The following is a 12,890-nucleotide window of genomic DNA, read 5'->3' as shown; positions in this document are numbered from 1 at the left end:
GGGTTTGAAAACAATGTGTAATTTCATTCATATTAAGTGTTTTTTAATGTTCTCAGCAATCATTTAGGAAATGTCCTGATTCATGCACTCAACACCTTCAGAGATTCATGAATTTATGAGCATTACTTTCTATATTGATAGGAAACAAGGTGAACAATCAAACCTTCACGAGTTGCTTTAAAAATTTAGTTTAGCCATTGGATTATTTATAAAAATAAAAGTGACATGGATCTTGGAACAGCTCTTTGTAGAGCTATTTTAGTAGAAGCTATTTTAGTAGACTGAGTAAATCCTGCAAGTGAGAGGCCGGAGCGTGGACCAGGATACGCCTCGGCTGGGACAGCAGGGAGTGGCAGGTGCTGCCAGAGAGAAATTCAACTGTTAAACCCTGACTGCATCTCAGAAAGTCAGCTTTCCAAAGAAGCAGAGGCTTTTCATTTTTGTTTGTTTGTTTTTTTTTTATAGCAACATATAAAAATCAGTAGTTTTAATTTGCACTAATAGCAAACTTGCTGAAAAGACATTGAGAAAACAACGCTATTTGCAATTGCCTGGAACTCATAGTTGCCTCAACAAAGAGTTGTTCTAATTTGAATAAGGGTCAAGTCACGAGTCACTTTTATATAACCCAATGATCCTAAGTATATGGCCAAAGAAAAAGAAATGTTGGAGACACATCTGCACTCTAGTGTTTACTTTATTCTGTTCACTCTAGTGTCCACTATTCATAACATCCAAGAAATAATCAGCGATGACTGAATAACAAAAACATGTAGGGTGTACATAGGATACGTATATGATAGGGTACTATTCAGCCACACAAAATATGAAATTGTATCATTTGCAACAACATGGGTAAATCTGGAGGATATTGTCTCAAGTGATGTAAGCCAGGTAGAAGCAACAGTTATTTCATGACCACAATCATGCGTGTAATAGTTACAAAGTTGACCCCATAAAAGCAGAGAATAGAGTGTATCTATCAGAAGCTGGAGAGTACAGGAAGGTGATGGGGTGGAAATCTGTTGGCCCCCAAGTATACATTTATGATTAAGATGGAATGGAGGGAGGAGGTCCAGGAGATCAAGGATTGATTCCATAGCAAATTTGAGACTAAATAAATGCCTGCTTAAAAGAAAAAAAAAAAAAAACTAAATTCCAAACAAGCAGCAATAACACACACACACACACACACACACACACACACACACACACACACACACAGCAATTTATATGATAAAAATAGAAAAGCAAGTTTGTGTGACCTATTGTAAGTACAGTAAACAATTATCTACTTTGTATTTTGAAACAGCCGGAAGAGAGAATTTCTAATGTTTGCGCAAAGAATGATCTATACTTAAGGTGATGGGTATGTTAGCAATCCTGGCTGGATCATTACACAGTGTCTGTGTAAGCCTAAACAATGCACTGTCTTCTTTAAACCTACATTATCACATACATTTAGTAAGTTTGAAAAATCAGCAGGACTTTCATAAGTATGAACATATGCAGAACATTTTCCCCTTTTTTTTTAACGTCCTTTTCTTGTCATTTCCTAAACAATACAGTATAACTATCTACCTAGCACTTCCATTGTAGTATGTATTTTAAGCAGTTTAGAGATGATTTTAAATATGCAGGGGATATGTAGGTTACATGCAAATGTGTTCACATAGTAATTAAGGCTTTCTTTTTGACGCTCTAGGAAGTCAGGTATCGTTTTGAGGTATATGTGGATTTCTAGAACAATGCAGAGGTTAAGAGTGTCTTTTTGACTCCTCCGAGTCCCTTCTTTAGTAATTTCATGTTAAACAGTTGATCTTGCTTTTTATATCCCTTTGAAGTGTCTGTTTCACTTCTACCTACTTTGCTAATAAGAGTCTGTGTGTCCTTACTCCCTAGTGCACTTCCTGGATAAGTGAGTCCTTGACGGGGCATTTGAAACCACGGAAGCAGGCTGCAGTGCACTAAACCACACACGTAAACCTTATTCTTATTTGCTACGGCAGTGACAACAGTCGCTGATGATGCTGGTCACCAGAAAGATGTTCTAATATCAAATGTTTTATGTTAATCCTATTTCTCTTGATTTAAACATAGGTCACAGAATCAATAAATTTTTTTGATAATGCTGAATGATGGACCTGACACCGCAATCAGATTTCCTGAGACCGGCCACACAACAAGTATTTGCTGCAGTCACACAACAGACTGAAAGGCAGCTTAAAGACTCAGGGCCAACACTGAATTGGTTTTATGTCAGGATAATCAATGAGGCATATCCCGAGGACATTGTTGGTTCTAATATGGCCTCTAAGAGACAAAGTCATCTTAGTTAGGGTTTTATTGCTTTGAAGAGACACCATAACCATGGAAACTCTCAGAAAGGAAAACACTTCATTGGGAATGGCTTCCAGTTTCAGAGGTTTAGTCCATTATCATCAAAGCAGGCAGATACGGTACTGGAGCTGCGACATCTTCATCTGCAGGCAGCAGAAGGAGGAAACCAAGTTCCACACTGGGCGTGGCTTAAGCATAGGCGACCTCAAAGCCATTCCCACAGTGACACCTTTCCATCAGGCCATACCTCCTGAACAAGGCCACATCTTCAAAGAGTGCCATTCCCTGCGGGCCAAACATTCACACACACGAATCAATGGTGGCCATATCCCTCAAACCACCACAGTCCACTTCTGGCCCCATAGGCTTGTAGCCAGAACATAATGCAAACTGTATTTAGTCCAGCTTCAAAAGTCCCCACAGTCTATCACAGTCTCAACAATGTTTAAAAGTCCAAAGTTCAAAGTCTCTTCTCTAAACTGTAATCCCTCATAAAATCAAAGTAAAAGCAGTGATCTTGCCCTTCTAACATAACATCGCACAGGGTATATATTACCATTCCACAACGTAAGGAAGGGAGCATGGTGAGGGAATAAATGACCGCTGCAACACCAAGAAGCAGCTGGGCAAACTCCAAACTCTGCAGCTCCATAGTTGATGTCAAAATGCTCTTCAGAGCTCCACCTCCTTCCAGTTTTGTTGACTGAAACACAGTTCTTTCTCTTGGACTGGCTCTCTTCCCTGTTAGCATCTCTCCTTAGCAGGTATCCCACGGCTCTGGCATCTTTTGGGGTCTCCAATGCAATCCAGGCTTCACCTTCACAGCTTCACACAATGGCCTCTCTGGGCCTCCATGCAGGGCTACCACCGCTACATTCCTGGGCTCAGCAGCTTTCTTTAGTCTTGAAGGGAAATTCCATAACCCTTTCCTCTGTCCTTGATTCTAAAGCCAGAATCACATAACTGAAGCTGCCAAGTTGTGGTGCTTCTGGAGCTGGAAATGGCTCCTTGTTCAATTATATCTTTACCAGCTTTCTGTTTTCCACAGTTTCCATCACTGCCTAAGCTTCGTTGTGTCGTTTTTTAAAAAAATGAAAATTCCATCCTTTCTATTTTACCAATAAAGACTCAGGAGCCAGATGCTGGGGTGAAAAATCTGCTGGCTCAGAGAGGCAGAGAAAGCACCCAGCTGACCTTCCTTCTCAGCTCAGGTCAGTATGGAAAAAACCCAAAAGGCTCACTAGCTCAAATGACAGCCCAGGAGAAAAAGACCAAAATACCCAAGGCCGCAGGCTTGCTAGCTCGAAGCTCAAAAATCCAAGGAGCTGAGGAACTGAAGCCTAAGCTAAAGCTAGAGCTTGAGCTAAAAGTTCTTTCTCCTTCTCTACACTGTTGTAAAAACTCCTCAACTCAAAATTTCTCCTACTCTTTAATACTTGTCAGCTGGTTTCTTGTTCTGTCTCTTGACCTAGGGTTAACTTTACTAAATTCTGTGTACAGAAAGCTCCTGGATTAAAGGTGTGTGCTAAGGCTGAGGGAACCACACCATAATCACCTATTTAAAGTAAAAAGTTCTTGGATTAAAAGTGTGTGATAGGGCTCAAGCCCAACAAACAAGAAACAGGGTTTTACAGTCCACAATTTTGTGTTCATAATGGGTTCAAATATCCTGCAACATGGTTGTCCTGGCATTTGTTCTGTAGACCAGGCCAGTCTTGAACTCAGAGATCTAAATGCTTCTGTCTGAGTGCTGGATTAAAGGCAAGTACCGGCTAGCCTGTTACTAAGCTTTATTTATTTATTTATTTATTTATTCATTCATTCATTCATCTATTTATTTATTTATTTATTTATTTATTTATCTACCTACCTATTTGTTTGTTTGTTTGTTTGTTTATTTATTTATTTATTTATTTATTTATTTATAATTTCTTTTCACAAGATGAAAGCTTAGCTGGGTGGGGATCTTGTCCTTAGGATACCACTTACTTATTTCCATTTAGTATCCTTGAACACAGGATTTAGCTCCATTCCATTTCCTGGTGCCCCTTTAATCTTTGAACCATATATTTTGTATTTTTCCTTTTAAAACGTGCTCCATTTCATGAAAATGCTCTTCATATGAGTGAACCATGGTATAGTCTATGATAGGCTGTTTTGGGATTTTCTTTGCCAATGCAAGTAATCTAGATCACTTTACCTTAGTCTCAGGCAGACTCTTTGGACAAGGGCAAAAAGCAGCCACATTCTTCACCAAAATATTACAAGAATGATCTGTAGGCAACATACTAAAATTCTTCTCTTTTGAAACCTCTTGAGCCAGTCCCCTTTAGTTCAAATCACCCTCAGCACCCCTGTCTTCCATGCTTCTAATAGAAGGACCCATTATGCTTCACTTAAAGCAATTCCATTGCTTTTCTAAAGTTCCCACATTTACATTCCTTCAAAAAAGAGCATGGTCAGGCCTATCACAGCAATACTCCAGTGCCTGGTATCAACTTCTGTCTTAAGTTAGGGTTTCATTGCTTTGAAGAGACACCATGACCAAGGCAACTCTTATAAAGAAAAAGGTTTAATTGGGGATGGCTTATTGTTTCAGAGATTTAGTCCATTATCATCATGGTGGGAACATGATAGCTTTCAGGCAGGCAGGGCACTGGAGAAGGGAGTTTAGAGTTCTACATCTTGGTCCAAAGGCAGAAGGAGGAGGACACTCAGCTCCACACTGTGCGTAGCTTGAGCACAGAAGACCTCCAAGTCTGCCATAGTGACACACTTCCTCCATCAAGGCCACACCTACTCCAACAAGGCCACACCTCCTAATAGTGCCACTCCCTATGCCAAGCATTCACACACATAAGTCAAACCACCCCACAAGTCACAGTGGGTAATCTCATGTGGGTGTTGGAGTGTGCATACTTCACACACGTGGAAACCAGAGAACAAGTTTGTGGGGTTGGGTCTCTCCTCCTACCTTCATGTGGCTCTCCAGGATTGAACTCAAGTTGTTATACTGGCTTGGCAAGCACCATTCCCTGCTGAACCATCTCCTCGAACACCTATTTTTCTGAAACTTTATCATTCAGAGAAGTCATTCTTTCTCTTTGAGAAATGAAATTGACAGCCAAGCTTTCCTCATAAGCAAAAGTCAGAACATCTAGAGAAAGAGAGAGATGGTCCTGACTTTATGAACTAACATTTCAAGAGCACTTTTATACCTATCAGGTACTGTGTAAAGCTCTTTATAGTTAAATGCAAAGCTATAAAATAGCTCAACAGGGTATTTAAAAAGGTGTCTAACACTCATTGTACCCAAATTCTATGTTAGCACTTTCCTTCTTAGAAGGAATATCACCCAACAAATTGAATTCAAATGACTTTTCCAAACATGTATCAATTAAGACAGACTTCACCCTGAGCTGGGCCACTCTTTCTTGAGTGCTCTAACTTGTTCCAAGGGTGACTGTTTTTCTAGGAGTTGCAGTTATAAATAATGTTATGTGAAAATAAAATATATTTAAACCTGTTTGTATTTTTATATTATTTTAGAAATAAGCTAAAGAAATTTTAGGTAAGTTAAAAAATATGTGTCAAGACTCTGAGAAATTATATATATTGATATTTTAATACATATATATTTTAATACATATTGATCCGGGTGTGGTGGTCCATGCCTGTAATCCCAGCACTTGGGGAGGCAGAGGCAAGCAGGTCTCTGTGAGTTCTAGGCCAGCCTAGTTTACAAAGCGAGTCCAGTACAGCCAAGGCTACACAGAGAAACCCCTTCTCAAACCTTCCATCCAAATATATATATATATATATATATATATATATATATATATATATATATACATATATATATATATATATATATATATATATGTGTGTGTGTGTGTGTGTGTGTGTGTGTGTGTGTGTGTTAAAATGATATATTTTAAAAAGAGATTTCTTTTTTCTTTTTTATTTATTTTTTATTAATTACACTTTATTCACTTTGTATCTCCCCATAAGCCCCTTTCTCCTCCCCTCCCGATCCCACCCTCCCTTTCCCTTCTTCACTCATGCCCCTCCCCAAGTCCACTGATACGGGAGGTCCTCCTCTCCTTCCTTCTGATCTTAGTCTATCAGATCTCTTCATGAGTGGCTGCATTGTCATCTTCTGTGGCCTGGTAAGGCTGCTCCCCCCTCAGGGAGGGGTGATCAAAGAGCAGGCCAATCAGATTATGTCAGAGGCAGTCCCTCTTCCCATTACTATGGAACCCACTTGGACACTAAACTGCCATGGGCTACATCTGTGCAGGGTTCTAGTTTATCTCCATGCATAGTACTTGGCTGGAGTATGCATCTCTGGGAAGACCCCTGTGTTCAAATTTCTGGTTCTGTTGCTCTCTTTGTGGAGTTCCTGTCCTCTCCGGATCTTACTATTTCCCACTTCTTACATAAGATTCTATGCACACTGCCCCACAGTTGGCCATAAATCTCACATCTGCTTTGATAGTCTGCAGTGCAGAGCCTTTCAGAGGTCCTCTGTGGCAGGTTTCTGCTTGTTTCCTGTTTTCTTCTTTAAAAGAGATTTCTTAATATTCCAAAGTAGAGCTTAACTGTGAGCCAGACACACAGTAGGTACTGTTAGCTGAAACTGTAGATAAATTCAGGAAGGGCTTGGATATGACTTAGTAGATGATTTATTATCTATGACAGTGAACAATAGCTGTAAAACTGTTCAATAAATCTATTCATGACAGTAGAAACTCTCTTGATAGTCTTGGTTATAGATCTTGAAATTACAAAGATACTTTCTTTCCTAAGATGATTTCTTTCTATTTTATTTAAAAAATTGATTTTATTTTACCTTGATTGTTAAAGTCACTCTTGATAAATTTAACACTACGTTCTCCTGAGAACTTTTAATTCTCCTTAAGCATGATCCATGCATTGCCATTCTTCTACACAAGTGCTCTCATTTTACTCTTCACAAGCAAACCATTAATGTCTATAAAATTTGGTGGTGTGGCAGGCTTGAAGGCTTGTTTGCTTTTTTCCACTCCTACTGAATTCACTAAGATCATTACCCTCTGTGTTCTTCTTGAGTAGATTTACTAAAGACTTAATCTTATCCCTTTTACTAGAGATCTCCTTTTTCCTGTAGAGTAATTTCAAACAAATATAAAATCGATATAAGAAAATTAAGTCATCATAATGCAATTCAAGTGGAGTATTCTGTCTGACTTCTAACGTATTGATGAGCAAGGTGATCTCTTCATACTCTGGCACTCCCGAGGTCCTTGGAAAGCGTCATCAGTTTTATTTTATGGCAGTGGGATGAAGGTTAGGGACCAATTAATTTACTTTGAGTTACATGGACTTTTCCTTCACCTGAGTGATACAGACACAAATGCCTGACTCCTCTTATCTGTGGATTATCTTTCTTCATGATTTATGTCTAGTTGAGAGATCATCTTACATACAGTGGCTTTAGAGGTTATTCCTAGGTGAATGTCCATTAAGTAAGCACCGGTGATTTGTTATTGTAAAACCTTATGATGTTTTTACTAATTATATTCTCCAATGGCCATGCAGTGTTAAATGCCCAAATACAATGCCGCATGAAAGCATGCCTTATGCAGAGTAATTATGTACAATTCGTTTTGGCTAATTTGACTCCTATGTAAACAAAGCAATCACTGTGTGTGAATGACCATGGGGAACACAATGAACAAACGCCTAGGCATGCTGCTGGGTTATACCTGTGATCCTAGAACTTGAGAGGACAGAGGCAGGAAGACTGGGAGTTCAAAGACAGCATAGGCTACATAAAAATACTCTGTCTTAAAACAAAACAAAACAAAGCAAAATAGTAGCTGTGGGAGTTCGTGAGCTCCATATCACAGGACACAGTAGGTTGCACATCACACATTGTGTTCAAATTGTGGAAAAATATAGAAGATGATGGTTTCTATACTTAGAAATGAGGCCTCCCCTTCCCTTCATTGCATTGCTAAACTGCTGGCATTCCAGAAGACAAAAGAATAAAAGCAATCTTTTCAGAAGAAATCTGTCTTCAGTCACTTATCAGTTAATATTTTTATTATTGAGTCATTCATATTCCCCCCTTAACACTAGTAATGTTTCTTCTTTCTATTCAGTTTGAAAACTCTTTGTGTATAGACTTCCATATGTTCTAAACAACACAATATCTTAGAAAGTGCTCCATTGACTTTTACTGACTAAAACTGTTTCAAACCTTAGAATATATGATTATTTTGGAATTTAAGTGTAGAAATAGTCACTGTATGAACATCTGGGACCACTAAGTAGAATCTTATCTGAGGTTCATGATGAACTCTGGTATTTCCACAAGAAATCAGTAATTGAGAGATAAATACACAATATTATTTTTACCTTTGTCAACCATACTGGTTGACATCATGTCTGCAACAAGACAGACATGATTTCTGTCCCAAGATAAATACTTCTTCCCCAAATATTAGCAGCTCCAATTAGCAAAACCCTGAACTGAAAACATTAAACTACTCTCAAAGTGGGAGCAAGTCTTGGTTTTCTGTTTTACTTACACAACGCCATTCTATGTGAAGATGTCAATTTTTTCCCCCAAGTATAAAATATTTTAGGAAGCTATAAAACAATAAGGTAGCAAATGAAAAATGAGACCAAAATGAATTTTTATAGAAAATGTCTTCCCATCAGTTATGCTAGCTGATAACTTGAAAACAGTGTTTCAGGTATTATATGATTTAGTTTCAAGTATGCGTGGCAATAAATTCAAGTCTAACATCATCCTTCAGCCGTATAAAATATTGAACACCAGCGTACCGTTTTACGGTGATATGTAGTGTACAATCTAGGGAGCAGAATGGCAATCCTCTCTAATACTTCCAGACCCTGGCGCTCTGACAAAGCTACAGTTCAACTGGTTTATTGATGGTGTAGATTAGTAGAGGTTAGATAGCTTAGAAAAGAATGGCAGCTCTCCTGTATTATAATATACACAGTATAAACTAGGAAAAGTTTAGTAATAGTTTAACTGGGTGCTCTTGAAAGCCTCTCTCCACACTGCTCAAAACATACTAACAGGTGGCCTTCTGTTTAATTATTTATGTGATGACTTCTAATTTGCAGGAACTTTAGAATCCTAACTAGTAGTCATTAATGATCCTTATGAGAAATTCTAGCATATTTAAGTTATGTAAAAGAACTAGTCACCACAGCTGGGGAGTATGAGTCGCCCAGGAAATGGCATTAGATTATTTTTCTCCAATACTCAGCTGTGTCCTCTGATGACTAATTCATGTTTCCATCTTGGGCTGGGGCGTGATCTATTTGGTTTCTTCAGGACCACTTGATTTAAGGCATGATGCACGACCTTCATTTGTCTCTGTCCTTACATAATTAAATGTAGGAATCTCACTACTTTTTTGTTCATTTATTTCTTGATTTAAGAAAGATCAATCCAATGAATGTATTATTTTGCTTTTCCAGGAAAATGTCTATGCATATCAAAGATAATTAAACAGTTTCTTTTTGGTTAAGAATAGGGTTTCATTTCATGCTTAGGGATATTGTATTTTCTTAGAAACCCCAAATCTTTGAATTCTCTTCATATGTTTCTCTGGAATATTTAGCAACTGAAATCTCCTTCATTTAAAGTGTCATGAACAACAGATGGTGCCCCTAAAAAGACTAGTTTCATACTCAAGCTATTTTACAATAAAGTAGTGTCCTTGAAATGTATTATAAGTAACCCGAACACTTGTGAATACTAAACAGAAAGCCAACAGCACCGGGCGCATAAGTGAAAGATAACAGATAGTCATTCTTGTCTTTCGGTAATTTTATTGACACTAATATCAGACTTATAAAGGCAGCATTTGGTTATATTAAGTTCATCCATTCCCTGCACAATTTGAGACTGAACAGAAGCTTCCTGTGTGACCGCTTATGGTAGATTTGGCCTGGGGATCCTGGGGATCCTGAGTGCATCTCTCTTCATTCATGAGCACATTCTCCCTGCCTGCACTCAAGCTCTTAGCTTTCTTTGACCTTTGCTGCCTCCAACACAGAGCTTGTCCTCTGCTTGTCTGTGGGGCACTGCCTGAAGTAGCTGACTTATAGCGTCTTCCCAGTTGATCTTCACATTTCTACCACACTCAGCCATTTCAGTGGCCATGTGAATGTGGGACAGTGGTGGCTTCACATACAGTTCAGTCTGGTACTGAGAAATGTGAGAAAATGTATCTAATGTATACAGATTTGCTGTCGTGTGGCTATGCACACATCTCTATTTTTAACATGTTTCTCCTTATCAAACCTTATGGTGATTCCCCCTCTAGTTTCCACCCTTGTATTACTCCCTTCAGAATCTGTCCTAGTGTGTGCACCACTGCTTCCCCTTACCCCCATTTGAGCTTCTACAAGAAAAGAAAGCAGAAGTGGAATAAGAACAAACAGAGAAAACAGGAGGTTTTCTTCTTGTTTCTTGACCCCTTCCTCTTCTTGAGACTCCTTATCTTTTTCTCATTTCCTTTCTATCTCCTATTTATCCTCCTTTTTCATTTATTTTTTTTTTGCAGAAGAAATAAAATTTGCAATAATTTTCATATCTTTTATAATTACTTTCTAGCTTCATGTTGTTTTTAATATTTTAGTGTGTTATGGCACTAGCCATCAAAACTGGTGTGTTTTAAATAATACTTTCCACTCTTTAATTTCAGTAGGTACCTATTCCTAACTTTTTATGATTTTTTTTTTTCTAGGTAGAAAATACATTACTGCTGCTTTACTACCCTACTGATAGATAAAAAAGCACAGAACAGATGTGTGACTTAGGTCTGCATTATAATGGCCATTTGACAAGCATAGTTCCATTACTGTTTTCTTGAGTCTTGCAAAGAGTTGGTCCATGGCTTCACTTTCAGGCATGTTAAGAGTGTTCATAAAAGATACATCTCTTTATTTTTTGTGTGTGATTGTACCTGTCACATGTACATGTAGTGGTCGGGAGACAGCTTGGGTGAGTTGGTTTTCTTCTTGGCCATGTGGCTCTCCAGAATTAAACTAGGCTCTTAAGGCTTAGTGCCAAATCTCTTTACCTGCTGAGAATCTCACCAGCCCATTTTCATAGTAATTTCCTTGAAAATTAAATGAAGCCAATTTATGCATTAACAGCTACATGGCATTTTCTACATTTGCCTCTGTTACATTCCTAACAATTGCTGGCAAAACAAAGAAAGAAAACCTGTTGTTTTTCTTGATTTCTAATTTATTTAGCCTATTTAGTAAGTTGTTTCATGAATCCAACCTGATTTTAATTCATTCCCTATTATTTTCTGATTGTTCAGCTATCATCTAGAAATGACACAAAATTCTTATGTGCTTTTTTCAAGAATCAGTTTTTCTTGATAACCTTTGCTGTCTTGCTTTATTATCCAGTGGTGTGGAACTATTGGTTCAAGACAGAATGGCCTTATTAGTCATGGTGCTTCTTTTTAAATGAGCATTTGCAAAGTACATCACAGTCAGTTAGTAACAGAATATTCAGATGTTACCAAGAATCCATATTCTCACTTTCACACTTCTTCCCTTTTCTCCAACAAAACACAACCACTCTGCCCCAAATCACTAACTTGGCTGAAAGGGGTTTTTAAATCTCTAAATACTTCTTCCGAAATAGTCTGTTGAGTTTTAAGCTTATGGAAAGAGGTTCCATGTTTTAGGGCATCTTCCCTCCTGTGGATGGAAGTGTAGAGACTGTCTTCGGACGCAGAAGGGTGTTGCTGAGGCTCGTTAGCCTATCCCAATGGGTAAAGCTGAAGCGGACAGTCTCCGACACCAGGTAAAGCGTAATTTGTTGATGGCGGTGGATGCGAGTAAACACGGGAGGAAATAGTGGAACTTGCACTAGGCTTTGGCCAGGGTGATGCTATGGGTTTGGCACTCTTCCTGGACGGCATGACTAGCATTTGCTATGATCGAAGTGACTCCATTTGCATAAAGGTTGACTGTTCCTCAAGCTGAAGAGAAAGCTGAAGACACCCGTTGAGTTCCCTTCTACACCCTATCAGTAGTCACTTCGGTGATTCAGACTTCGCTGTTGTTTAGTTTTGTCTCTACTCGGTCATTCTCTTCATTCTTCCTCCACCTCAGCGTCGCTCCACTGGGAGCTGGAACTAAAGCTGCTGCTCCTAAGCTCATCCCACGGGGAGCACGCTGATCTTCCTCTTCCTCTTTGAGAGTGGCAGGCAGTCTTTTTTTCTGGAGGAGTTCCTCTCCTCAAAATGTTTTGCCAGTTGGTTAGGACGTAAATCGGAGGCCCAGAGAGAGACGGTTCAGAGGTTAAGAAAGATGCTGCTTTTGCAGAGAACCCAGGTTCTATTCCCAGAACACACAAAGTGGTTTATAACCCTCTGTAACCTCAGTCTCAATGGACCCAGCCCCCTATTCCAACCTCCCTGGGCATCAGGCATGCCTGTGGTACACGGACATACATGCCTGTGGTACACGGACATACATGCCTGTGGTACACGGACATA

The 12,890-nt window shown here is 38.9% G+C and overlaps 1 pseudogene; it reads left to right on the top strand.

Moving 5' to 3' along the window:
• LOC129671543 (ATPase GET3-like) overlaps positions 1-12,890 on the top strand; it is a 138,789-nt pseudogene that overhangs the window by 11,167 nt on the left and 114,732 nt on the right.

This window comes from Psammomys obesus, unplaced genomic scaffold, assembly GCF_907164565.1.
Source record: "Psammomys obesus unplaced genomic scaffold, mPsaObe1.curated_primary_1811, whole genome shotgun sequence".
Taxonomy (NCBI): Eukaryota; Metazoa; Chordata; class Mammalia; order Rodentia; family Muridae; genus Psammomys; species Psammomys obesus.
The sequence above is the reverse complement of the archived record's forward strand: the minus strand, read 5'-3'. Positions and strand labels throughout refer to the sequence as shown.